This window comes from Lissotriton vulgaris, chromosome 2_2 (genome assembly GCF_964263255.1).
Source record: "Lissotriton vulgaris chromosome 2_2, aLisVul1.2, whole genome shotgun sequence".
Classification (NCBI taxonomy): Eukaryota; Metazoa; Chordata; class Amphibia; order Caudata; family Salamandridae; genus Lissotriton; species Lissotriton vulgaris.
Window position 1 is genome coordinate 24,521,197 of NC_141688.1, and position 26,693 is coordinate 24,547,889.

General features: G+C 43.3%; 1 long non-coding RNA gene across 2 annotated transcripts in view; it reads right to left on the bottom strand.

Moving 5' to 3' along the window:
* LOC147728960 (uncharacterized) overlaps positions 1–26,693 on the bottom strand; it is a 61,732-nt gene that overhangs the window by 26,027 nt on the left and 9,012 nt on the right. For both annotated transcript variants that reach the window (XR_015309170.1, XR_015309171.1), the window contains one exon: positions 20,609–20,756. This is a non-coding gene — a long non-coding RNA (uncharacterized LOC147728960). The remainder of the gene's footprint in view (positions 1–20,608; positions 20,757–26,693) is intronic.

A 26,693-nucleotide genomic window follows, 5' to 3' on the forward strand; every position in this document is an offset into this window, starting at 1 on the left:
AATATTTTTAAAAACATTTATTTTGTAATTTATATAAAAAAATATTTAATGTAATTTAAAAAATAAAATAAATAAAAATAAATAATTTAAAATAATGTAGTAAATCAGTATAAAAAATATAACAATTAATACATTTAAAAATTATCATTTACAAAACCTTTAAAATTCACTGAAAAATCCATAGGTTTCAGCCACGTTATAGTTAGGAATTAGCATTCAAAAAACCTTAGAAATTCACTGAAAAAACAGTAGGCTTCACACACATTATAGTTAGGAATTAGCATTTAAAAAACCTGGTAAATTCACTGACAAAACCATAGGTTTCACACATGTTATAGTTAGCTGGACATTTCACTCATACAAAACCATTGAAATTCCCCCGTTATAGTTAGTTCAGCTAACTGTCAGGATCTGAGGCAGTCCCGCGCCTACCTAGTACATTTGGAACTACCAGTCCCAGAAATCCCGGTTGCCCGCTACACCCAGGAATTATGTGGAGCTTCTTCTTGTTTTTGACACGGACTCTTAAGGTTCGTCTCTGTCACCCGGAGAAGAATCGGACGCGCGTCTCGTCCGTGTGCGAGACGCTGGAGGGGTGAGACGTTGGTTCGTTCACGGCTGCGAACAAAGAGGACTCCACTCCGTGAGATGTCATCAGTGATGTCATGAGTGATGTTACTGACCATGTCATCAGTGATGTAATATGTGACGTCATCACCAGTGCATTGCGGGCGCACGAGTTATAGTTAGATGTGTTGAGTGGATATATATATATATATATATATATATATATATTAAGCTCAAATCCCAATTGCACTTGACGTACACAAGGAAAACCGCACTCCTGGGCAGCTTGACATGCAAGTTCTTTTTATTAGTTACAGCAACAGACGCGTTTCGGCGGAAGTGCCTTTCTCGATGTTACCGGCACTAGTATGAAACGCCATGTTTTATTAGCATTCCAGTTGTCAAAATTAAGGGAGGACTCGCGTTCCACTTCTAACGTGGGCGCCATTTTGTAACATGTTGTAATGTATGTACAAATCATCAATTATTTGACAGTTTATCATCTAAATGGTGTTTCATGATTCATTATTTAAATAAATAAATGAAATTTCTGAATCAGAATTAAGCAAAATTAGTTAATCACATAATGTTATAACATATATTGCTGTGTTTCACCATAGAGGAAAAGTTTACTAATGAAGCCGTGGATCGGCTAATATCCTTCCATATATAATCCCAATCACACCACGGATCGGGACGAGTTATAACTAATTATGAGTAATTGGAATGTGTGAACATATTGCTGTAAAATTATACAAACATTCATCTAGGTGCATGTCAAAACAAGGCGAAAACATCAAATATCCAATATTAACACATTAATGTATTTCTCAATTCATTGCTACTATATACAAGTCAAAACCCTTAAGACCCTTAAGGGGTGGACCTAAAGACAGTAATTCTTTCTTCTAAGATGCTCTGGTCATAATCTGTCTTTGAACACCCTATTATCTAGTTCACAATTCTATTGTGAAACAGGGTGTGAGACCCAAAATAAAAGTTCAAAATCAGACATCTAATGTCCAAAGCCTCCTATACTGTAGTTTTACCTCTGTTTTTAACCTATATGGACTGTCAATTCCTCGCCACAGTTTAAACCATACGGGTGTTTAGTGTGCAGGTCAATGATGTAACGTGATTCTAACCTGCGCAACTTCTTCAGTCTGTCTCCAACCCTTGGATTCTGAGCTACAGAGTCCAAACCAAAATACTGTTGCTGGTTGCGGTTCTTACTACGTTTATCTGCAAAATGGCGCGCAACAGGGTATGCCTGATCATTTTTGTTGATGGCCCGCATGTGTTCTAACACCCGCATTTTTACTGGGTTAACTGTACTCCCAATGTATCGAAGACCGCACGGGCACGTCAAACAATACACAACGAAGGGTGTTGTGCAGGTGATAAACTTCATGATCTTTTTTGTATTGATCCCTGCGTCTGGTATTTTGTATGTCAACACCCTCCTGCTGTTTGCGCAAGCCTTGCATTTGCTGCATGGAAAAAAGCCCATCATCTGTTTTAGGCCGCTTATTTTCCCAGGCAGTTTGTCAAGATGACTTTTGACCAAGATATCTCGCAGGGATCTCGCTCTTTTAAAGGTGACCAGAGGTTGAGGGGGGACGTCCATACCTATCATAGTATCTGCTAGGAGGATGGGCCAATTTTTTCGTAGCATTTTCTTGAGATAACTCGCCTCAGCTGAGTAGGGTGTTACCATCCGGAACTTCCCACATCAGCTGAGGCCTTCTTGCTGCCAGTAAGCAATTGCTTACTGTGTACTCCTCTCACTTTGTGTAGTGTAGTGTCAAGGGTGGCTGAATCATATCCCCTGACTCTAAATCTTGCAATGCTTGCTGCTGCAGCTTTCTCAAATTCCTGGTCTTTTGAACAGTTTCTTCTCAGCCTAAGCAATTCCCCGTAGGGAATGCTTTGGACGAGTTTAGGTGGATGGCTGCTGCTAGCAAAGAGTATCGAGTTTCCTGCCGTTGATTTACGGAAAAGAGTGGTTTGTAAAGTCATCTCCTCAACATAGATCCTCAGGTCCAGGTAGTCCACTGCCACTGGACTATATATTCCTTTACACCCTTCCACCAGACGCTGCTCCTCTTTACCACGGGTGCCTCTTTACGCACTGTGAAGTGCGTATTTTACTTTTCCCAACACTCGGTCACTGCTCACTGGACCGAATCCCAATAAAAAGCACTCAGAGTCATTTAACGCAGTTCCAAAGCACCATATTTTATTTCAGCACTGCAATTTTTTCAAAGTTAACAAACGCATTTCGGCGTTGCCGCCTTCGTCAGTGTTAACCTGACTCAAACTACATTTGAATTTAAATAAAGTTTCCTGTGACACAAAGTCACGTGCATTAAAACCAAAAATAAAAAACGGCACAGTCTGTTCAATTCATTCATTGCAGCGGCCATCTTACAGTGATCAAAACACAGTAAGCATTCGATAATTTATCTACATTTAACAAATTAGCCTTTATTTTTGAATTAATTCTTGCCCTATAATTTTTGGACTTTAATATGTGTTTCATAACATTATTATCATGATAACTTCGGTGCTGTTTTGATCAATGATATACGATTTCCCTCGTATTCATTGGCCTAAAGTGCTGTGTCCGTTGCATTGCGTTCAACTATTGTCATATTGCCCTGAATGGGCATATACTATTTATGTTTTCATAGTTGAGCATGACAGTTACAGTTTTCGGGAAGGTGGTAAGGAGGTAAGCTTATCAGACTTTGGGAATAGGACAGAAAAGAAAAACGATTGGACCCTATTCTGTTCAGGCTTCCTATCTTCGGTCTATTTCACCTAGAGTCTAATCTATCCTAAATGCACCCACATCTCCTCTTCATTATTCAGACCTCCAGGGGTCTTTGTTTGGAGTTTGATAAGGTATCTTGATTCAAGCATTCGAAGCTTCTTCACCCAGTCTCCCCCCCTTTCCGTTTTTACCATCTGATCGAGGATAAAAAAGGTGAGTAGATTCCTGTTGCTCTGATGTTCCTTCTCGAAATGACGAGCAACGGGATAACTCTGATCCCTATTATTTATAGCTCTCATGTGCTCTAAGATTCTCAATTTTGTCTGTTTTGTGGTACTCCCCACGTATTGTTTACCACAGGGGCACACTAGACAGTACACTGTAAACTCTGAGTTACAGTTAAGAAGTTTAGAGATGATGATTTTGTTGGCTTTCCCTGGTACTAGATACTCTTTGACGTTGTGAGAATTTTTGCATGCTTTCAACACCTCTGAAGACTTCTCTGTAAAGTTCGTAATTAGCCTTACTTTCTGATCTTGAACCTTAGGTTTATCAATCAGCAATTTGTTCCTTACGATTGCTTTGCATTTCGATTCTGCTAGATCAAGGACCCCTTTGCTATAGCCCCTATGTTCGAATCTTCTTCTGGATTCCCTTCTCGCTTTCTCATATTCCTCTTGTGTGGAGCAATTCCGTTTCATACGAAGGAATTCCCCCAGGGGAATATTATTAACCACACTTCTCGGATGGCAGCTTCCCGCATGCAGGGTGGTATTTCCTGATGTGGATTTGCGGTATAAAGCAATCTGGAGAGTATTGTACTCCACATATACTCTCAGGTCCAGATAGAAGACCTCCATTTTACTGATACTGCTTGTGAAGCTGAGATTTTGCTGATTAACATTTAGAATCCTAATGTATTCCTCAGCCTCACTCTGTGTGCCCCGCCACAAGATAAATAACTCATCAATGTAGCGGGTCCACAGCGCAATCTTGTCCATCCAGATTTCATTGGTTCCCGCCCAGGCCACGTGCTTCTCCCACCAGCCCACGAATAAATTTGCGTAGCTGGGGGCGAAGCACGTGCCCATCGCGGTACCCTGGAGGTGTAAATACAGTTGCCCTGAAAACAAAAAGATGTCTGATTGAGGTGTATAGGCTTGTAATGTCAAGGGTTATGAGTAGCATGTCCTCTTCCCATCTTGTTCCTTGAATAATCCTTAAAAAGTCGTTGGTGTCCCTTAGATAGGAACTTAGATCCTTAACCAATGGGGCAATAAAGTCGTCTATATAGGTAGATGTGTTCTCTAGTAAACTGTTCTTGGCTGACACAATCGGCCGGCCTGGTGGCCAGATTTTGCTCTTGTGCACTTTAGGTAAATGGTAGAATGTTGCTAGTTGGGGATGGTCGCATTTCAAATTTTGCCAGTCTCTTAAAATATGCTTTTCAAACACCACATGTGATCGTAGACATGGAAAACATTCTGCGCAAAAATTAAGACTTTTTCACATTTTCTCAGCCAGTAGTCTTTTTTTCTGGTTATTCAAATATCAGCCGACATTTGAAAAAAAACATGATTATTGCTAAATAATTTACAAATAAGGTTTGTTAATTAAACTGCATAAATGCAACGTTGTTTTGGGGTATCACAAAGAATAACCAACAATTTATGAATTCAATTATCATGATTTCTATGTGCTTATATTATATTAATTCACAGTGTCCTAAATCAGATAAAAACAGATAAAAACCGCTCCATGTTTTAGATAATAACCTGCATTCAACGAAAATGTGCAAATATATTGCACTTTTTTGTGTGCAAACAACGCAATAAATATGTGCAGAATTTATGCCTGCTTCATGTCTCTTCTTGGTATGTGCAAAATACGCAATACATTTTTGTGCAAATTATTACTTTTGCTTCGTACTGTGCAAAATCGCAACATTTGTAAACATTATATTTTATCTTGTGCAAATTGCGCTTTTTGGAATAAAGGGATAAGAAAAAGGCTATTATTCTCCGTTGTGTCATGGCGGTTAACCTACCTTGTTTATATTCTGCATAAATGCTAGATCAAAAATAGTTTGACCGTACGGTATTGAACATCATTTTGGAAAAGAAAACCCCTGAAGATGTATCATCTTGCTAATCAATATAGCATTTGAGTCTAATACATGTTTTATACTTAAAAAATGCAACAGTAAAAAGTGCAATCCACGCCAAACAAAAAATGAGAAAATTCTCCAAATTAAACTTACCAATATGGTTTACAAATTAATTATAAATAGAAAAGAGAAAAAAAGAAAAGAAAAAAAAGAGATCGACGGTGCGGCAGGGAAGCTGCCCTGTTAATGATCTATACAGATCTATCAATTTATGCCCAAATCAAACTTAATATTATAAAAAGTGATACAAATCTTCTGTAGTATTTAGCCCATTTGGAAATTTGCTGTCTAATTCTAGAATTATTTGTGATTCCATTTTTCTTAGCATTTTATCTCTATCTCCTCCCCTTCGTGGCTTGGGAATTGCTGTTATTACAAAGTATTCAAGACACTGCAAGTCATTGTTGTGCATAGATTTAAAGTGTCTTGCCACTGGGTTCGAACTATTGTTGTTAACGATAGCTTGGAGATGCTGGAGGATCCTGACATGCACCTGCAGCTTGGTGCTGCCCACCTATCTTAAGCTGCAGGTGCATGTCAGGACATAGACAGCATATTCAGTCTTACGACCCTTTGATGTTAATCATTTCTGGACTAAATGGGGTGGCGTATTGTATGGTATTTGCTCCGAATGTGCAAATCCCAGCCGGGACTGCAACCACATCTGATTTTTACTTAACTCCGGAAAGCTTTTGCTGATTTGAGCTTTTATGGAAAGTCCCTTCCTATATGTAATTGTTGGAGTATTGGGAAGTCTGGAAGCCAACACAGCAACGATTAATAAAATGGGCCAACTACGTGTTACTATGGACCTGATTTTTCTTTCCTGGCGGTTGTATGTGGTAATAAGTCTGGGAGCCAAGGTTAGGTCATTCTCCTCTGTCTCAGTGTTGGTAGTTTCATCACATCCGAGTAGTGATTCCCTCGATCTGGCCTGCATTTTTTTCACAGCTTGATTTAAAATAACATCTTTGTAAACTCTTTGCCTAATCTTTCTAGTGCTTGTGAGGTACAACTGGCCAGATCTTCCTCTGTGCTACATATGCGTTTAAGTCTTAATAATTCCCCATAAGGAATATTATTGATGACATGCTTGGGGTGAGCACTGGTGGCATGTAAGGTGCTATTGCCAGCAGTGCTTGGAGTTTTGTTGCCAATTGTCCGTCATGAATAAAAACTATTACATTTAAAAAATCAACTTCTTGTCTACTTATTGTCGATGTAAGTTTTAAATGTTCATGATTGTTAATAATTTCTTTGACTAATTCCTTGGCACTGGTCTCATCCCCCTTCCATAAAACAAAAATGTCATCAATATAACGCATCCATTTTAAAACATGGCCAGTAAAAGCTGCGTTGTGTATGCGCATGAGGACCTGCTCCTCCTCAAAGCCTACGTGCAAGCATGCATAGCTGGGGGAGAAACAGGCCCCCATGGCCACACCCCGTTTTTGCAGATAAATGTTGTTGCCAAACATAAAATAGTTATTATTTAGACACCATGTTGTTTGTTGTGATTATAACATTGTATTGGTCTTGTTCCAAAAAAAAATTCTAATGCCCTTAGTCCAGTATCATGTTCTATAGTTATGTATAGCGATTCGATATCCAATGCTATGAATATCAAATCTTCGGTCCATGGAACATTTCTGATTTTTCTTAGGAAATCACTGGTGTCCCTAATATATGTTGGCACACACCTCACTAGGTCCTATAAAAAATAGTCAATGTATTGAGTAATGTGTTCGGCGACACTTTGTATGGATGATATAAAGGGGCGCCCTGAACTGGAAATATTTCCTTGTGCACTTTTGGTATCAGATATAATCTTGGTAGAACAGGATTTTCAACATGTAGGAACTGGTGTTCTTGTATTGAAATCATACCCTCTCTTTTTTTCATTTGAAAAGGATTTTTTTAAGTTGGTCTCTGGCAAAATTATATTGTTTAAAAGTAGACTTGGCATAACATAAGGGATCGCTAAGTTGTTTCTGAGCTTCTGCGATATATTCCTTTTGTGGCCAAACAACAATGTTCCTACCGTTGTCTGATGTGGTAACAATAATTTGATGGTCATTACTTAATTTTTTGATTAGGGATGCATATTCCTTCTCCTGTTCACTTTTATATCTCCTTCTGTGTTTGATTTTAAAGTGCAATTTTTTCAAATCTTCCACAATCACATCGTGGAAGGTATCAATGGCGTCCCTTGGCATGTTAGGCATGAAATTTGACTTGGGCTTGAAAGGACTTGTGTTGGCCCCAATTTGCATAAATGCTGCATCCGTTAATTCCTGTTGTGTTGACACTTGTTCCGTTTCTGCAGCTATTTTGTTTCGCTCAAGCTGGTGCATCGTAAGAGACATTTTTGTGTCGGCCGCTGTGAGCTCCAGATTAATTTGATTACTGGTGTTGAGTTCCATTTCCTTGAGGCCTTCTTTGATGCTAAAGAACTTGCACAACTTCAATTTACGAATATAGCAAAAGACCTCTACACGTGTTCGTGTGTAGTTAAAATCAGAGATTGGGCAGTACGTCAAACCTAGGCTGAGAAGCTGTTTTTCTGCCTCGGTTAGAACAGTTGAAGACAGGTTGATTATAGTGTTTTCATTTACTGATTTTTGCGCCAATGCTGCTATTTTGGTTTTCTGTAAGGATTTTCGCTTTTTGCGGCGCTCTCGCCTTCTTTTGTTATTTTGTGTTCTTTTTTCCTCTGGTTGCGTGGCCTCAAGGTTTGCAAATGGTCGTACACTAAAAAATCCACTTCTTCCCCTAAATTCAAAACTCTAAACTTGTCCACCATTGTTGATGTATTGGAATTTCCCTCATCCAATGACATGCCGCTCGTTAGAGAATCACTGTCACTGCTGTCTGCTGCTGATTCAATATTGCTAACTGCAGATGCTCCTGTTTGTGCAGTTGATGGGGTTTGTTGGTTGAATTTGGATTTTTTTGCGTTTTCGTATATTTATATATATATATATATGAGAAAACAGTTCCAACGTGACGCTGCGCATTCCAGCTGTATTTTTCAAAGATTATTTATTAAATTAAGCCAACTCTGGGCAACCTGACAAACGCGTTTCAGCCTCCTGGCCTTCGTCAATGTCAGTATTTTTAGAAAAAAGGCTGCCTTATAACAACAAATAATTTCATTGGTGTAGCAGCTGAAAAAAAACATCAAGAAGGGACTGTTTGTTATGACCACAATAAGAGTGTAAAAAGGTGTCGGCCATCTTATCATTGGCAATGGATAATACAATTAATTCGAATCAGTTACAAATATATGATAACAGATATAAACATGATTGGAAAATAATACAAATCAAGTTTTTCCAGATCTTACAGATATACCAGAGCCGTCACCATTAGAGGACCTATTGCTTGATGGGCCGCTATACTCGAAAGCCATATCGCTGACCTACAAAAAACTTTGCAACAACCTACCCGATACATTCCACAAACTTCGAGAGCAGTGGCAGGGAGACCTGGGGCCAATCGATGACGAAGATTGGCAAATGGCACTAATCAACCTCCGCTTCCGACTCAAACAACTTATGATCCTACATAGATCATACTTAACATGGGTTGTTATGGCAAAAATAGGTGCCAGGTCAGATACACTTTGTATCAGGGGATACCAACACACAGCTACCTTTTACCATACGATCTTGGAGTCCCCTAAACTACAGCGCATAGAGGAAGGGGCCACAACTCACATTCAGGCTGCATTGGGGAAGAGCTGACCCTCACACCAAGACTAGGCCTACTAAATATTTGGACGTCTATGGACCTTACAAAAGTAGATCCGTGGTAGAGGCTATTGGGGTAATCGAGTTTGGACAGAACAAGGGAGATGGTAGCTTGGACTTTGTGTGGAAATCCCAAATGAGGGAAAGTTTGTTGCAGCATTTTTATAGTGCCAAAGCTTGATCTTGCTAGTTCGTTGACAGCTTGGAGTCCATGGTCATTCCGAGGTTTCTTACTTCCTTCGATACTTTAGGCGGTGATCCCAGTTCATCAGGCCATGCGGCAAGCGGGTCATAATGTTTCCAATCGCCACACATGAGTATTTCCATTTTGGAAGCATTCAATTTGAGATGGCTCCAAGTAATCCACTGGTCCACGGCTCTGAGACAACTGAAAATTAGGAATTTTCCAATGTCTTTGGGCCATTCCAGTTGTAGGAGTATTTGCGTGTCATCTGCATAGTTATAGCACATGAGGTGAAATTGATTGATCAGTTTGGGTAATGACTTCATATAGATGTTGAAAAGCATGGTCGAGATGATAGAGCCTTGAGGAACCCCTGCTTTTGTGGCGTATGGTTTGGACGAGAAAGGTGGGGTATGGATGACATTAGTTCTGTTCGAAGGTAGGACAAGATTCAGTCTAGAGCAGTTCCCTCTATGCCGGCTTCATAGAGTCTTTGTTTCAGAGTGTCATGGTCAACCATGTCAAAAGCAGCCGAGAGGTCCAAGAGGAGTAGCGGAGCAAGCCCGTTGCGGTCTAGTGTATTTTTCAGGTCATCCCAGATGGCAAGGAGGGCAGATTCAGTGCCTCTTCCCGGATGGAATCCTGTTTGGAAGTCTGAAAGTATATCATTCTCTTCTATGAATTGTGACATCTGGGCAAACGCTGCCCTTTCTATCAGTTTGCCCAGGAAAGGTCCATTTGTAATGGGTCTGTCGTTGTCAGGGTTCAGCAGGTCCAAGTTTGTTTTCTTCCGTATGTGTGACTTTTTGAGTTCTTCTGGAAATATTCCGGTAGTTAAGCAATCGTTGATGATTCTTCTTACTGGAGTAGCAGCAGAGGTTGTTAAAAGAATTGTCGTGAACGTTTGTGGTTGACAGGGGTCAGAAGGGCTGCCAACAGGCCTGCTTGCTTTGACCAGGTCCATAAATTCATTGTGTGAGATGTGTTGGAAGGAAAGGAGAGGCTCGGTTAGAGTATTCTTGAATTGTTGTATTGTACAAGGGTTAGTACTGGTGCTTTGTTTCTGTTTTAAGTATGAGTCTAATGTGTCTGCTTTGTCCGTGTAATGATTTGCCAGTTTGTCTGTGAAATCTTGTGAGACAGGATGAGTTCCTTCTGGGGCAATTTGGTTTGCGAAATTCAATGAGTATTTTATGGAATTCTTTATTTGCACATTTAGCATTTTGAATTCTGTCTGAATAGTACCATGTTCTTAGCTTTTTTGATAGCTGACTTGTATAATTTGTTAATTTTCTGTAGGTGAAGTTTGTCTTGTTTGTCATTTGTTTTGAGCCATGCCTGTTGCCGCTTTCTAATTTGTTGTTTTATATCTTTTATTTCTATGTTTCTCCAAGGCACTTTTTTCATTTGTTCTGTTGTATGGTTTTGAGTGGTATCAAGATGTCAAAAGCCTCCTTTAGCCACTCATATAGATTTTGAACAGAATTTATTGTTTCCATATTTGTACTTGATGTTAGTTGTGTTTCTAAGTGTTCCAAATTGAGTTTGTTCCACACCCAATAGGTGGATGGATGTAAGGTAGTTTTAGGTGACTCGCTTAGTGTTGTATTATGTTGGAAAGCAAGCAAGTGGTGGTCTGACCATGTGAATGGAGTTATAGTTTGAAAGGTAACTAGTTCAGTATTAGCAAAAATGACATCTAGGATATGTCCAGCGATGTGTGTGGGTTTGTGGACAATCTGATGCAGGTTCAGTGCATCTAGGCCAGTGATTATTGTTTTTGGATGGGTCATATTGGGTTTGTCAAACCAAATGTTGAGGTCACCCAGAATGCATGGGTTGGAGTGTATTGTTATCAGATTTGAAACTGTGTCTAGAAGTGCATCTTAAAATGTCGCCTTGCTAGGTGGAGGTCTGTAAATGATCAAGAAGTTAAAGGAGACTACTGGTCTATCTGGAATCGATTGTCCAATTATCCCAACTGTCTGGAGAATATTCCAATTTTTCTGAACCAGATCCCTGATCCTCTGGGACTCTGCAGAGAAAGTCAGGATTAACCTCACCTTCGGCTTCTCTTCCTCTGAAAGTACATCCACAGAGGGGTTGCCTGTTAGTAAATCCTACCTTTCCTTCAACCCTACCTTATTCACCGCCCCCGTAAGACAGTATTGCTATAGCCCCTTTTAGAAAATCTAACCAGGGACTCTCTTTCTGCCTCCTGATAGTCTCCAGGGCGAGAGCAATACCGTTTTAATCTTAATAGTTCCCCATAGGGTATACTATTGATTACATTGTGTGGATGTTGACTCCATGAGTGTAGGACTGTGTTTTCTGCTGTCGGTTTGCGGTAAAGCTTTGTGCAGAGCTTATTGTCTGACACAAAGACTAGAAGGTCTAGAAAAGGGACTCCTGTTTCACTGATATTGCTTGTGATCTTCAGATTTAATTCATTTTCATTCCAGGTGTTAATGTATTCTTCTGCGTCCATGCGAGTCCCTCGCCAAACAATCAAAATGTCATCTACATACCTGGTCCACAGGGCTATCTTATCCACCCAGAATTTGTTGACCTCTGCACAGGCCACGTGCTTCTCCCACCAGCCAACGAAAAGATTTGCATGACTGGGGGCAAAGCACGTGCCCCTGGCGGTCCCTTGCATTTGAGGTATAGTTGACCTGAAAAGAGGAAAATATCATTGGGCAGGCAAAATGAAACAATTTATGATAACATTTTGTTGTGTTCCAAGAATTTTAGTGGTCTGGTTTTAAGAAAAAATTCCAATGCAGATAGGCCCTTAGCATGCACAATGCTCGTATAGAGGCTTGTAATGTCAAGAGTAATCAACAGTAGATCATCATCCCAAGTAATATTTTAAATCAGACTGATAAACTCTGTTCTGTCCAAGATAAAGAAACTCAGATCCTTTACTATCGGGAACAGGAAGGAATCTACGTAGATGGACGCCTTCTCCAGCAGACTCTCTGTGGAGGATACAATTGGGCAACCCGGAGGGTTGACCATGCTCTTATGCACCTTGGGAAGGTGATAGAATGTTGGCAGGACAGGATAATCCACTCTCATAAATTGTAATTCGTTTTCCTCCAGAATTCCTTTTGACCTACATTCTTGTAAGGTCATAAAAGGCCACAACACTTCTGTTGTAATTTTCTCTGTTGATTTTAGTGTAACTTTGTGTGTCCATCAAAGATGCAATGCCTCACTTTTATACAGTTCTTTAGACATCACCACGACGTTGCCACCCTTATTGGATTGTTTAATTACCAGGGCAGGAACATCACTAAGGGATTTCACAGTCTTCCATTGCTCTTTGGTAAGATTATATTTCCTTTCATTGCCAGGTTGTATGCCTGATGTTTGAAACTTGTCTAAATCCTTTATCACAGCTTCATGGAAGCAGTCGATTGCATCATGTGGTGTTTGGGGAAAGAATTTGGAGTTAGTCTTAAATTTGCTTCTCCCGCTGTCTTGTTGGATTCCCAAGAGCTCCAATGCTTCTGCAGCATTTCCCATGGGGTTCATGTCTGAGCCCATTTGTGTTTCTTGCAAAGTATGCAATGTTCTCAGCATTTCTAAATCATTCCCGTGAGGATGTCCGTAGTAGTAGGTGTCTGATCATGTAGTATCCTGCTGGGTGTAGAGTGCATGGTGTACAATTTCTCTAATTTCAATTGCGGTTAAACTGGTAAAGTTTGATGTGTGTGGTTGCATAATTCAATTCAGTTAGTGGGGCAAAATGTCAATAACTTTTGTAGTACCTCTATCTCTATTGCCGTTAAGGTTCTTTGTGAGAGATTGAGGATCGAGAGATTATTCACTTCTTCTTGTTGCCCTGCTTTTCCTTGTCACTCAAGGTTCGAAGGCTGGATTTGTTTCCTTGCCCTCCTCTCGTTATCTTCCACCTCCTTGTTCTGGGGGACGGGTTCTCTGCGGAAATGTGCACCACAACTCCTTGATCAGATGATACTCCTCGCAAAAATTCAATTCCTTGTTTAGAGAGGCACTGCCTATTCTTCTGGCTATCCCAGTTTCAGAAAATTCTGCCTCCGACTCAGAGGTATCCCGTGCTGGCACTGCCACTACATTTCTTGATTCCTATAGTGCTCTGTGGGGTGCATTGTACCTTTTGGTAAAAGACATTACTCTAACACTAATCGTGTTGATCATGAGCAAATGTACTTTGTTTGCGACATTTGATGTCGTTCTCATAGGCCACCAGTCTTGTCTTCATCCGTGTTCTTAGAGTGTCAATTTGATCCATATCTGCATCCCTTGCTATATTATCCTCAATACAATTGATCTCCTCAAGTAGCTTTGCTCTGTTACTTTTAGCATACTTAATGAGGATCTCTACCATGCCTCTTGCCGATGCTTTAGTAAATTCAGCCTAATCTTTCAGAAGGTTCGGGTCTGGGTTCTCAGATGAGGGGAGCGTGTAGATCCTCAGTCCCCTCGGTATCCTGTCCACGTCCAAATAACGCTGTAAGGAAGTGGCTTCCCACCACTTCCTTATCTCTCTGTCGTAGGTTCTCTCTAACTTTGTAAACCATCCCTTTAAACTTTCAGGGGTTGTGCCCGGGGGGGGGAGAGGGGGGGGGGAATTTGTCAAGCGGGGGCTGGGATAAAAGGAGGGTCCCAAAACGTGTTTTCCCCATGTTAATAGGGCGGTCGACCTCACTTTTAGCCCTAACAGCTGAATGGATTTCCACCAAACTTGGCAAAATTGTAGGGACTGGTAGCCCGATGTGCCTTTGCTATGTCTCAAGATATGTGCTCCAGTGAATTTTGAGTAATTTAGTTTCAAAAAAATATATATTTCTATGGCCGCGCCCCGGTACGCACACCAGGGCGCTAACCAGCGCGCTATGCGAGTTCGCGCGCGGAAACCTGATTGGCTCTTGGGTGTCTGTAAACATTCCAAACAGTCCGGAGCGGCCGCCATCTTGTGTCTCGGTAGGTAATATAGGTATATATAGTGTATATAGTGTATATATATATATATAGATATAGATATATACATATATATATATATATATATACACACACACACACACACACATACATACACACACACACATGTTTTTTGGGTGGACTTATAGGATGGCCTAGACTGCTAAAGTTTCACAAAGCCCAGGATGTGCCGTGTTCCATATCCTTGAGATGGGTAACCCATCACACACCATTCTTGGGTCACTGGCACCTCCACCCCACAGTAGATCCTAGGAGTCTTATCCACCACAAGATATTCCCTGCCCTTTTATCTCTCTCTCGCAGGCTCTTTTCCATTTCTGATTTGTCTCTTTGTAACTGTTTTTCCATCTTTCTCCTCCTTCATCATTCTCATTCTTGTGTTTTTTTTCTCTCTTGCTCCAAGTGTTAAACCCGTAGACACAGTTTTTAATCCCAGCCTAGCATCTGACCAAATGATGTGCTCCAGGACATTCACGTTTTGAATACATTCTTCTACTCCTTTTTGGCAAAACTGTGAGTATTTAGGTTCATCAGTGTAAAAGCTGCTGATAGTGTGTGCCTAAAGAAGGAACTTGGTATTACCTGAGGGAGTGGACACGTCTCATGGTATAGTCAACAAAATTCAAAAAACAACAGTTGATGGACAGAATGCAGGATAATGTCATACATTCACCCCAGTACAGAGATCGGGCCTAAATCCATAGTTTTTTTGCTCACCATGCCATTCCAGTTTGAACCCAGCCATATGCAAATCAGTCTTTACCCTGTGGCCCATGGGAACAGTCCAGCCGGAACTGCCAAGCCAGGTCTTCCCTGGACTGGAAACAAGCATCCTAGGACCGGTTTTGGGGTTTCGCCCCTATTCAGCCACGATAGCTTGACTCCAGTGGCAAGGAGAGCACAGGACAAATGCAAAAATAACAGTTGATGGACAGAATTCAGAACAATGTCATACACGCACCCCAGTACAGGGATCTGGGCCTAAATCCATCATTTTTTTGCTCACCATGCCATTCCAGTTTGAACTCAGTCATGTGCACATCAGTCTTGAACCTGTGCCCCATGGGAACAGTGAAAAGATGTAATAAATACTAAAACAGGATGAAGATTAAAGCTGAGTTTATTCTTAAACACGGGAGAAGTCACCTTGACAATTTCCTTTAGTTCTATGCTTCTCTTTGCTCATATCAGCAGCTGGAGAAGGAATAATATTAAGTGAGCCAAAATAAACAAAAAAGATCGTAATCTTCCTTCTTGAATCTTCTAAACTTCCTCAATTTCAACTAACTGCCGCTGGGGAAGAACATTAACCTCTCATTCAAAATTTCAGCCGCTGGAGAAGTTCAAAGCCAAAATTGATAGCGATAATTTTAAATATAGACTTCAACACCTCAACGCAATTTTCAAAAATGTTAATCTTCAAACCGATTTTCAAAAAGTCTAAAAATAGACCAACACAGGTGTCAAATCACTTAGCTTGATATTAAGGTGTTCTTCTTCTTTTCTTTCAATCCATCCCGTTCTCGTCGCCAATGAAAAGATGTAATAAATACTAAAGCAGGATGAAGATTAAAGCTGAGTTTATTCTTAAACACCCTAACCATCAGCTACCAAGCAGCCAATTGGCAACTTCAGGAATATTCCTCATCTTAACATTCTAGATTCCAAAGTACATTCATACAATAGATATGAAGAGAATACTACAAACAGTCCAGCCTGAACTGCCAAGCCAGATCCTCCCTGGAGTGTAAACAAGCATCCTAGGACCGGTTTTGGGCTTTCAGCCCTCAAAAGCCAGGATAGCTTGATTTCAGTGGCATGGAGAGCATGGGACTCACGTCTGAGCATACCCGTCCCACTCGAGGTGACAAATGCAAAAACAACAGTTGATAGACAGAATGTAGAACAATGTTATACATTCACCCCAGTACAGAGATCTGGGCCTAAATCCATTGTTTTGCTCCCCATGCCATTCAAATTTGAACCCAGCCAAATGCAAATCAGTCTTGACCCTGTGCCCCATGGGAACAATCCAGCCCGAACTGCCAAGCCAGGTCCTCCCTGAACTGGAAGCAAGCATCTTAGGACCGGTTTCGGGCTTTCAGCCCTTATCAGCCAGGATAGCTTGATTCCAGTGGCATGGAGAGCACGGGACTCACGTCTGAGCATACCCGGTCCATCATCCTCTTTGGTATCGCTTTGTTCGCCCTAAGTTGGCAGGGTATGCCCAGACGTGGGTCTCTTGCTCTCCACACCACTGGAGTCAAGCTATCCTGGCTGATGACGGCTGATTAGCCAGAAACCGGTCCCATGATGCTTGTTTCCGGTCCAGGGAAGACATGGCTTGGCAGTTCGGGCTCGACTGTTCCCATGAGGCACAGGGTCAGACTGATTTGCATTTGTCCATGTCTGAACTGGGGTGGTAGAGTGAGCTAAAGAATGATGATTGCTTAAACCCAGATCAGCTGACTGGGAGTGAGGGTTTTATTTTGCTCCAACGCTCCGTCCATCATGCCCTTTGGTATCGCTTTGTTCGCCCTAAGTTGGCAGGGTATGCTAGACGTGGGTCCCTTGCTCACTTTGCCTCTGGATTTTAGCTGGCCTGGCTAATAACAGCTGATTAGCCAGAAACCGGTGCAGGATGCTTGTTTCCGGTCCAGAGAAGACATGGCTTGGCAGTTCGGGCTGGACTGTTCCCATGAGGCACAGGGTCAGACTGATTTGATTATGGCCACATCTGAACTGGGGTGGTGGAGTGAGCTAAAGAATGATGATGGATTAAATCCAGATCAGTTGCCTGGGGGTGAGTGTTTGATTTGCTCCACCGCTCCGTCCATCATCCCCTTTGGTATTGCTTTGTTCGCCCTAAGTTGGCAGGGTATGCCCAGACGTGGGTCCCTTGCTCATTCTGCCACTGGATTCAAACTGGCCTGTCTGATGGTGGCTGATTAGCCAGAAACCAGTCTCAGTATGCTTGTTTCCGGCCCAGGGAAGACAAGGCTTGGCAGTTTGGGCTGGACTGTTCCCATGAGGCACAGGGTCAGACTGATTTGCATATGGCCATGTCTGAACTGTGGTGGTGGAGTGAGCTAAAGAATGATGATGGATTAAACCCAGATAAGTTGACTGGGGGTGAGTGTTTGATTTGCTCCAACGCTGCGTCCATCATCCCCTTTGGTATCGCTTTGTTGGCTATAAGTTGGCAGGGTATTCCCAGACGTGGGTCCTTTGCTCACTTTGCCACTGGATTCAAGCTAGCCTGTCTGATGTCGGCTGATTAGCCAGAAACCGGTCCCAGATTGATTGTTTCCGGTCCATGGAAGACATGGCTCGGCAGTTCAGGCTGGACTGTTCCCATGAGGCACAGGGTCAGACTGATTTGCATATGGCCATGTCTGAACTGGGGTGGTGGAGAGAGCTAAAGAATGATGATGTATTAAACCCAGATCCGTTGACTGGGGGTGAGTGTTTGATTTGCTCCAATGCTCAGTTCATCATCCCCTTTGGTATCGCTTTGTTCGCCCTAAGTTGGCAGGGTTTGCCGGACATGGGTCCCTTGTTCACTTTGCCACTAGATTCAAGCTAGCGTGGCTGATGATCGCTGATTAGCCAGAAACCGGTCCCAGGACGCTTGTTTCCGGTCCAGGGAAGACGTGGCTTGGCAGTTCGGGCGGGACTGTTCCAATGAGACACAGGGTCAGACTGATTTGCAGATGGCCATGTCTGAACTGGGGTGGTGGAGTGAGCTAAAGAATGATGATGGATTAAACCCAGAACAGTTGATTGGGGGTGAGTGTTTGATTTGCTCCAACGTTCCGTCCATCATCGCCTTCGGTATCGCTTTGTTCGCCCTAAGTTGGTAGGGTATGCCCAGACGTGGGTCCCTTGCTGACTTTGCAACTGGATTCAAGCTAGCCTGGCTGATGATGGTTGATTAGCCAGAAACCGGTCCCAGGATGCTTGTTTCCAGTCCAGGGAAGACATGGCTTGGAAGTTCAGGCTGGACTGTTCCCATGAGGCACAGGGTCAGACTGATCTGCATATGGCCATGTCTGAACTGGGGTGGAGGAGTGAGCTAAAGAATGATGATGGATTAAACCCAGATCAGTTGACTGGGGATGAGTGTTTGACTTGCTCCAACGCTCCGTCCATCATACCCTTTGGTATCACTTTGTTCGCCCTAAGTTGGCAGGGTATTCCCAGACGTGGGTCCCTTGCTCACTTTGCCACTGGATAAAAGCTAGCCTGGCTGATGACGGCTAATTAGCCAGAAACAGGTCCCAGGATGCTTGTTTCCGGTCCAGGGAAGAAATGGCTTGGCAGTTCGGGCTGGACTGTCCCCATGAGGCACAGGGTCAGACTGATTTGCATATGGCCATGTCTGAACTGGGGTGGTGGAGTGAGCTAAAGAATGATGATGGATTAAATCCAGATCAGTTGACTGAGGATGAGTGTTTGATTTGCTCCAACGCTCCGTCCCTTTGGTATCCCATAGTCAACAAAATGCAATATGGTGGTAACTGTACAGACTTTGCAGATAGCAGCAGTGTGCTTCAGTCTCGGTTCTACTTCTGTAGAAAACTACTTGATCTGGACAAATCATACTTTCCTTGTGTCTCTGTCCACTGATCTGAATGTATGGCATTACATTACACTCAAATAAAATGAATGGAAGAAATAAACACTGAAGGCACATTCCCAGTATGGTTTCTTTCACACATTCAGGGGTGTTTTCTATCAAGAAAACATATCCGCTGAACCTGGTCTTATAGTACTAGGTGGTTACTAGGCAGTAAACGTGATAGATACTGACATTTTAAAATTGTGTTTCAAAGTTTAAGAACTTTCACTCTATTTGGATACCTTTGTTGTTCATTTCATAAACTTGTCTCTCAAATGTTGCGATAGTGAGCAGTCAAAGCTGAGCCTAGGAGGTGGTAAAAGGGAGAAGAACTGAAATACAGCTGGGATGGTAATCACGCTCTATAAGCTCAATCTCCACTAGGTTCTATCTTTTAAAATGGTCTTGTTTACACAGTAATGATATTTAGAATAAATTCCCAAAAATGTGCTCTGGGAGTCATTGCTCCCCCCCACCTGCTCCAAAACAAACATCTTCTGACGCGCAAAAGGTATCTGCATGCGCAAACTGTCCTATGATATGATAATGAAAAGTTGGGCACCCTAGGCTAAAGCTTTGTGTGGTAGAGGGGAAGCAAGACCAAAGAATAGCAACACACATCTGACCTGCATAGTAGCTCCTAAGGTTCTCTCATACTCTTCTATATATATTCTCCTAAAACATTCTCACATCACCCAGTCAAAGCCACTTTCTTCTGGTGAATGATCAATTTCTCCCCTGCAGGTACAATCATTCTTACACAGGCTCAGCCCATTCACTTTGCTGGGAAGACAAGCAAAAGATTACTTTATTTCCACAAAAGGAGGAAATGTTAAAGCATGGCTCTTTAACAGTGTTATACTTCAATAGGGTCTTGCTTGGGAAACCGCTGAACCACAGTAATCACAATAACTGCAGCCGGCAGGGCTATTGTCATAAGATAAAAGGGGGTAAAATAGGTTTAAAAGATGTACAGTATACAATGTGGGTACATAAAGGCTGAATGGCAGTGGGTATTAAAGAGAAGGATACAGGATGTTGGCCACAGGGGACTCAGCGTTCTCGGGGAAGTTGCACAACATAGGGGCCAAGTTACAAGTGTGGATTTAGCTTAAATAAGAGGCTACCATAATGCCGGCATATCTCCACTGGGCCTTCATGCATATTCCTATTGGCCATTGTCGTAATACATTGTGTGTTACATGTATGAATGTCAGATTTGTATATAGTGTGAACCTAGCAAAAAAGCAGCAGAGCAGACAGAGGGACTTTATAAATACATACAGGACTTCAGAAGAAATGTGCAGGGTGAAAGGGCTCATGTAACTAGCAGACGGGGAGATTGCAGATTAAAGTTATAGGAAGAGAAGAGTGGGAGTTGTGGCATAATAATATGATTTTAAATAAACGTCAGTAATAACAAGAAATGAGAAAGGCAAAAGGTCCGATCTATTTTACTTAAGTGTGTTTGTTGTTGTATGATCTAATTCCTATGTTTAGGCCATGCCCATACTTACATTGGCCATGCCTCTTGTAAAGGATTCCTTCTTACCCTTCTTTGGCCACACCCATTTTAGAGACACCCATTTTTCATCCCACTGCAATAGATGTGGTACTTCCTACTGTGTAGTGCGTGTGCAAGAACATCACACTGCCACAGCCATGCACGAACATGATACCAGGACTCCAGACTCTTACACCTATATGGGGAGTACAAAACAAAAGAACAGATAGATTATAAAGTAAACATTTCTACATAAAGCATATTTATAAGTAGCTTTGTTTAATGTATGGTTGGAACCATTTGATCGATTATTAGGAACTCTGGGTCCTGTGTCATCAATACGCCAATGGCACCCAGACCTAGCTTAACATTTCTTCCCTAAGTGTCATTGATTTGCTTTCTGAAACACTGGAAAACATGCAACGATGGATGTTCAATCAGCACCTAAAACTCAATCCCATAAAAACTGGGGGCCTGATTTAGAGTATAGTGGTTTTACCTCTTGTATAGGAGTTGCATGACCACTTAAGAAGAGGCAGAAGTGAAAATGCAGGTAAGTTATTTATTTACTTGTTAGGGTGATGAGAGCGCCGGTCGCCGCGTCCGCTCTTTTCGCGGGCTCCGCGCTAACTCCCAAAATGGCGTCCGCGCTCTACGTCGATACGTCACGGCGTATACACTAGAGCGTGACACTACATATCTCTCCCCTTTAACAACGGAATACAATTAGAAAGATGCTATCCCAAAGTCTATCTGCTACCCAGCACATTCACCCCATCTCATAGTTTCGGTACCTCGCTGGTCTTACCACTGTTCTGCCAGCACGGGTACATCTCACCGGGGTGCTGGAGGCATTCCTTGTATCTTCTCTGGGAGTTCTCGGCCGTGGCCCATCTACACCCGTAGGTTTTCCCTTCGGTGTCGCTTCATTTGGGCCTTCTTGACGTCCCTGTGTCCGGCTCATTCCCTTCCTCTGACACCGTTTCTCCCATGGCGTCTTCTGTGGTGGCATTCTCTTCCCCCGAAGGATGGATCTCAGTGTGGTTTTCGTTGAGGGTTCCAACTGTGACCTCTCTGCATTTGTCCACTGCAGTATCTTGTTGCACTTGGACATCCAATCCTGAGACCAAATCCTTTCATCACTCAGCAAGGCCGCTCTGTTGTAAACCTCCTTCACTTGCATGGGTGGGCTGAACTTGCTGTCCCCCTTTCTTCTCATCTGAGCCAGTTTGACCTGGACCCATTCTCCTCTTTCTAGCGTTGCTTCCTTCACATTGCGTTGTTTTTTAAAATGTTCCATGTATACTCTTTGTGCTCTCTCCAGATTGTGATGAACCACAGCTGGTGACCACTTGCTCACGATGGTGCGTTTCTTCCATGCCACGTTGTCCTTAGTAAAGGGGTTCTGTCCGCTGAGGATTTTGAAGGGACTGTATCCAGTGCTGGTTTGGGTGATCCGGTATGCCCACAACGTGTTCCCCAACTCCGTTTCCCAGTTCTTTTCTGCGCTGATTGACCCCATGATGACTCTGTTAAACCTTTCGGCTAAACCATTTCCATCCGGATGGTATACCGACGTGTGCTTGATCTTGATCCTGTTCCTTCCCATGTAGGCTTTCCACTTCTCGGACCTGAACTGTGGCCCGTTGTCACTTAGGGTGGAACGAGGGATGCCTTCCCGTAGGAAGGTGGCTGTGAGGAACTTCAACACCGTCTCCGTGTCCATCTCCTCTTGTATGTCGATCTTGGGCCATTTGGAATACCTGTCCATGAGCACCACCACATATTTCTTAACTCCTTGTGCATCTAGCACCGGACCCAGGATATCTATCGACAACTCCTCCCACAGGTTTGCTGGGTTGTCAAACTTTCTAAGGATGGTCGCATCAAGCTTTGGGATTTGTAAGCATTTTGGCATTGCGCGCATTCTCTGACGTGTCTTTGTATCTGGCTGTCCATTGCCGGCCAACAGTACGTTTGTTTTTCCCGAAGTTTCGTCTTCACAATATCTAGGTGTCCTTCATGCAGGATGGAGAGCAGGTGCGGCACCAAGGAAGTGGGAGGAACTACTTTGTCTCCTCTTAGCAGGAAAGTACCTTGGTCCCCAATGGATAATTCTTCCCGCACTTCGAAGAACTTCCTGTGTTCTGCACTCAGGCATTTCTTTTCTGGCCACCCATGTAGGATGAACTGCCTCATCGCCTCAATGTCTCTGTCGCTCTCATTGGCCTCAATTCCTGCGCACTAATCACCTTTTCATGGTCCTCCGTGAATGGCACGCTGACGTCCTTGCCCTCTGTGCCTTGAGGCGCTTCCTCCATAGCTGACGCCCTGCTGAGGTAATCAGCAACCTTGTTTTTCTGTCCGGGTATGTATTCGACATCATACCGGTAGTCCAACAACTTCTTTGCTATACGGGGAGTTGTGTTTGCATGTCCGCTTGACGTGAGCACCTTCACCAGCGGCTTGTGATCCGTCCTAAGCCGGAATCTGCAGCCCCATATGAACTGGCAGAACTCCTCCATTGCCCAGACTGCCGCCAGCATCTCCTTTTTCACCACACTGAACTTCTGCTCCGTGGGCGACAGGGTCCTGGACACAAAGCTGATGGTGGTTACTTCACCTTCCTTGGTTTCTTGCATCAGGACAGCTCCCAGTCCCCTCTCTCTTTCGTCCGTGGTCAGTATGGACATCGCTTGTTGGTCGAACCCGTGAAGTGGAATAGCCGTGCTGATGTCTGCTTTGATGCTTTGAAATTCATCTTGCCCTTCCTCCGTCCACCCAAAGGATGTTTTGTCTTTGAGGAGTTGGCGCAAGTGGTGGTTCTTTGTGACGAAGGAGTGAACCTCTTCCTTGTTTTTCGGTGTGGGCGCGTTGCGTATGGCTTTGGCATTGGCCTGTTTGGGCGTAATCCCTTGGTCACTGATCTCGTGGCCTAGGTAGGTAACTGAAGACATTCCGAAACGACATTTCTCCCATTCGGCAGTGAGTCCGTTTCGTGCCAGGATGTGCAACACTGTCGCCAGTTTCGCATCATGGTCGGCCCGGTTCTTGCCCATTATCAGGATGTCATCTGAAAATACTGTACCCCTTCTGTGTCCTTGAACAGCTTATGCATAAGCTTTTGAAAGACGGCTGCCGCCAACGCTAGTCCAAATGGCATCCTGCGAAATTGGTAGCATCCAATTGGGGTTATGAAGGAAGTCAGCTTGCGGCACGTATGATGTAAGGCTATTTGATGGTACGCCGAGGTAAGGTCGATGGTGGAAAACCATTTCACATTCTTGGTCTTGGCCAGCATTTCGTTTATCCTTTTTTAGCGGGAACTTTTCAACCACAGTTCTCTCAAGTCCACACATAGGCGTACTTTGCCGTTGGGCTTCCTGGCTACTACCAACGGTGCCAACCATTCTGCGCTGTTTCTCGGCTCGATGATGCCGTTGTCTTCCAGCCGTTGCAACTCCAGCTGTACTGTCTCTCTTATTGCCAACGGGATGTTTCTCACTTCGTGGCACATGGGCTTGGCGTCTGCTTTGAGGTCTATTTTGAGGGTAAATTTTGTTAATTTTCCAATATTTCCTCCGAACACCGTGGTGAACTCCTCCTTCCATCTGGCGGCATCAGGCTGTCGTTCTGGGCTGGTAAACAGCATCTGCGTGATGCCTCCTGGTTTCAGTTGTATGCCCAACTCGCCCTGGTTGACCTATCCTAAGACTGAGGGCCCTTTTTCGGCTCCGTACAGCTTGCAGTTCGCCCTTCGTTCCTTGAACTTAAATTGCAGGACTTGGTACCCCACCATGGGTATGGGCTCCCCTGTAAACGTGACTGGTCGAATGTCCGGAGGTTCCAGGTGTGGCCCTAGGTGTTGCTTCAAGTGGTCGTCCCAAACATTGCGCTGTATTATGGTGTACGGGGACCCTGAGTCTGCCACCATTTGTGTTTGTACTCCCCCTATTGACAGTTCGCATTGTGGTTTCTTTGAGCGTGAGCAGTCAATGCCCAGTATGTGTTCTTCTACGCATAAGACATTATCATCTTCTTCGTCCCCTTCACCATCATTGTCTGATTCTTGTGTGACGTACTTGACCACCGGTCTTCTCTGCTTACGGCGACACACCTTCTCAAAGTGCCCCATGATTCCACATAACATACATTTGGCGTGGAAGGCAGGGCAACGTTTATCATGGGCTGCATGGGAATGGCTCCATGACCTGTAACACGTGCTCTTGTCTTCACTTGTGGATTTCTTCACTGGTGATGGCCTGGGGACATATCTGGTCTGTGCCTTTGTGTTTCCTGCCTCAACCCAGCTCCTGTCTGGTGGTCCTGCTTCTGTAACTTTGTTGACCATGGTCCTCATGGTGTGCTCTCCTTTTGCCGCCTCAGCACATCTTTTGGATAGTTCTGCTTTTTTCACTACAGTGATGACTTCCTTCAGGGTCGTATCTCCATTGACCCATAGTTTTACTTGAATCAACGTGTTTGTGGTGTGCATGACAATTTGGTCCTTAATGAACTCGTCGTGTAAAGCGCCAAACTTACATGTGACTGCCAGCTTCTTTAGCGCTGCCCAATACTCATCTATAGACTCTCCCGCTTCCTGTTTTCTCTGTTGAAAGTTGTACCTGTCTATGTACGTGCACACCACCGGTCTATAGTGGTTGTCTAGGTCTTCGATCGCGTGTTGGAACACGTCGTCGTCGTCCGCTTGTCGTGTCTTGGTTACTAGATTTCGGAAAACTCTGATGACTTCGGGACCCAGATTATGGAGTAGTATCCTCATCTTTCTCTTGCTGGGAAACGCTCCTCCACTTTTATCTTCTAGCGCCTTTGGATAGTTCATGAAGTATTCTCTCCAATCTTCCCACTTCATTGAGGGTTCCCCTGGCCTGGGTAGGAAGGGGACCGGCGTTGTGAGCGAAGAGGCCTGGGCGCTCATCTCTGCTTGTCTTTCTGGGAGCTCTTCTTCCCCTCTGGGACTCCCAGGTGCACTATGCCAGTGTTGGTGTGGAGGGCTCTCCTGAGACGCAGGTCCGCTACCTGCGCTGTGCCGTGCTTGCTCCGCCAGGGCCACGGGCGGAATTTCAAACTGCTGCGAGCGTGGTGCCTGGAACTGCCGTGCAAATTCGCGTGACTAGCTGCCACGCTGCTCTATCCTCCTTCCGATAAGGAAATCAATGGTCCTAGACCTCAATTTAATACTGTCCCAGTCAATACTTAGTTATTCAATCACACAATTATTTGTAGCATAGACTACATCAGCAGCTCAACGTAATGAATACCATACTAGATCAAAAAACAAAACAAAAGCAACAGACTTATTACCAAGCAATTTTAATTCATTGCTTCTTCAGTGTGTTCATTTTTTATCGTTCATAGAAGAGCAGTGTATGGATACCAATTCAATACTGTCCATAAATCACACTAATACAAAATTGGTGACTGTGCCCCAAGAAGGAACGTGCATAGGAAGAAGTGATCAGAGATGATGTAAGTGTTATAGAGGAGATAAAGAAAGGATCAGGAAATAGTGACAAGAAATATTTAAAATACAGTTTTTGAAACACAATGGATCAGTTTGTGTTCATCGTCCAATTCGTCACCCGACCATTATATTATTTATATATGAAATTTTTACACAAATGCAAATAATCGGATATGGGTTCCAAAATAAGCCGTAAATGTTAGGGATCAATCCAGGTCCGGGTGAGGTCAAAAAATGGGCGTCGACGTTTCGACTTGTCTAATGGCCCGACGGGTAAGTTACACCTAGGCCGTGCGAGTCTTCATCAGGACAATCAGGGGAAGGGCAAAGCTTGGTAATCTTGAAGTCCCTACAATAATTAAGGACAACGTAAGTCTGTTGCACTACCGTAAGTAATAATAAATGATCCCAAGTGGGCCAAAGCTTACCCGTATGGGAAGAAGGAAGATTTTCAGACCTTGTGTGGACTCTCTCACACAGGGAAGGTGTATGATTTCACCTAAGGGACAAACATTGCAGTAATTAAAAACAGGGACACTCTTGGAATCCCCCTCCACAGTCTGCTGTTCATGTGGTAAGGAAGAGATCTACATACCTATTGATAACGCTCAGTGGGTATGTTAATCTGTGTCCCCAAACTCTCTTGGA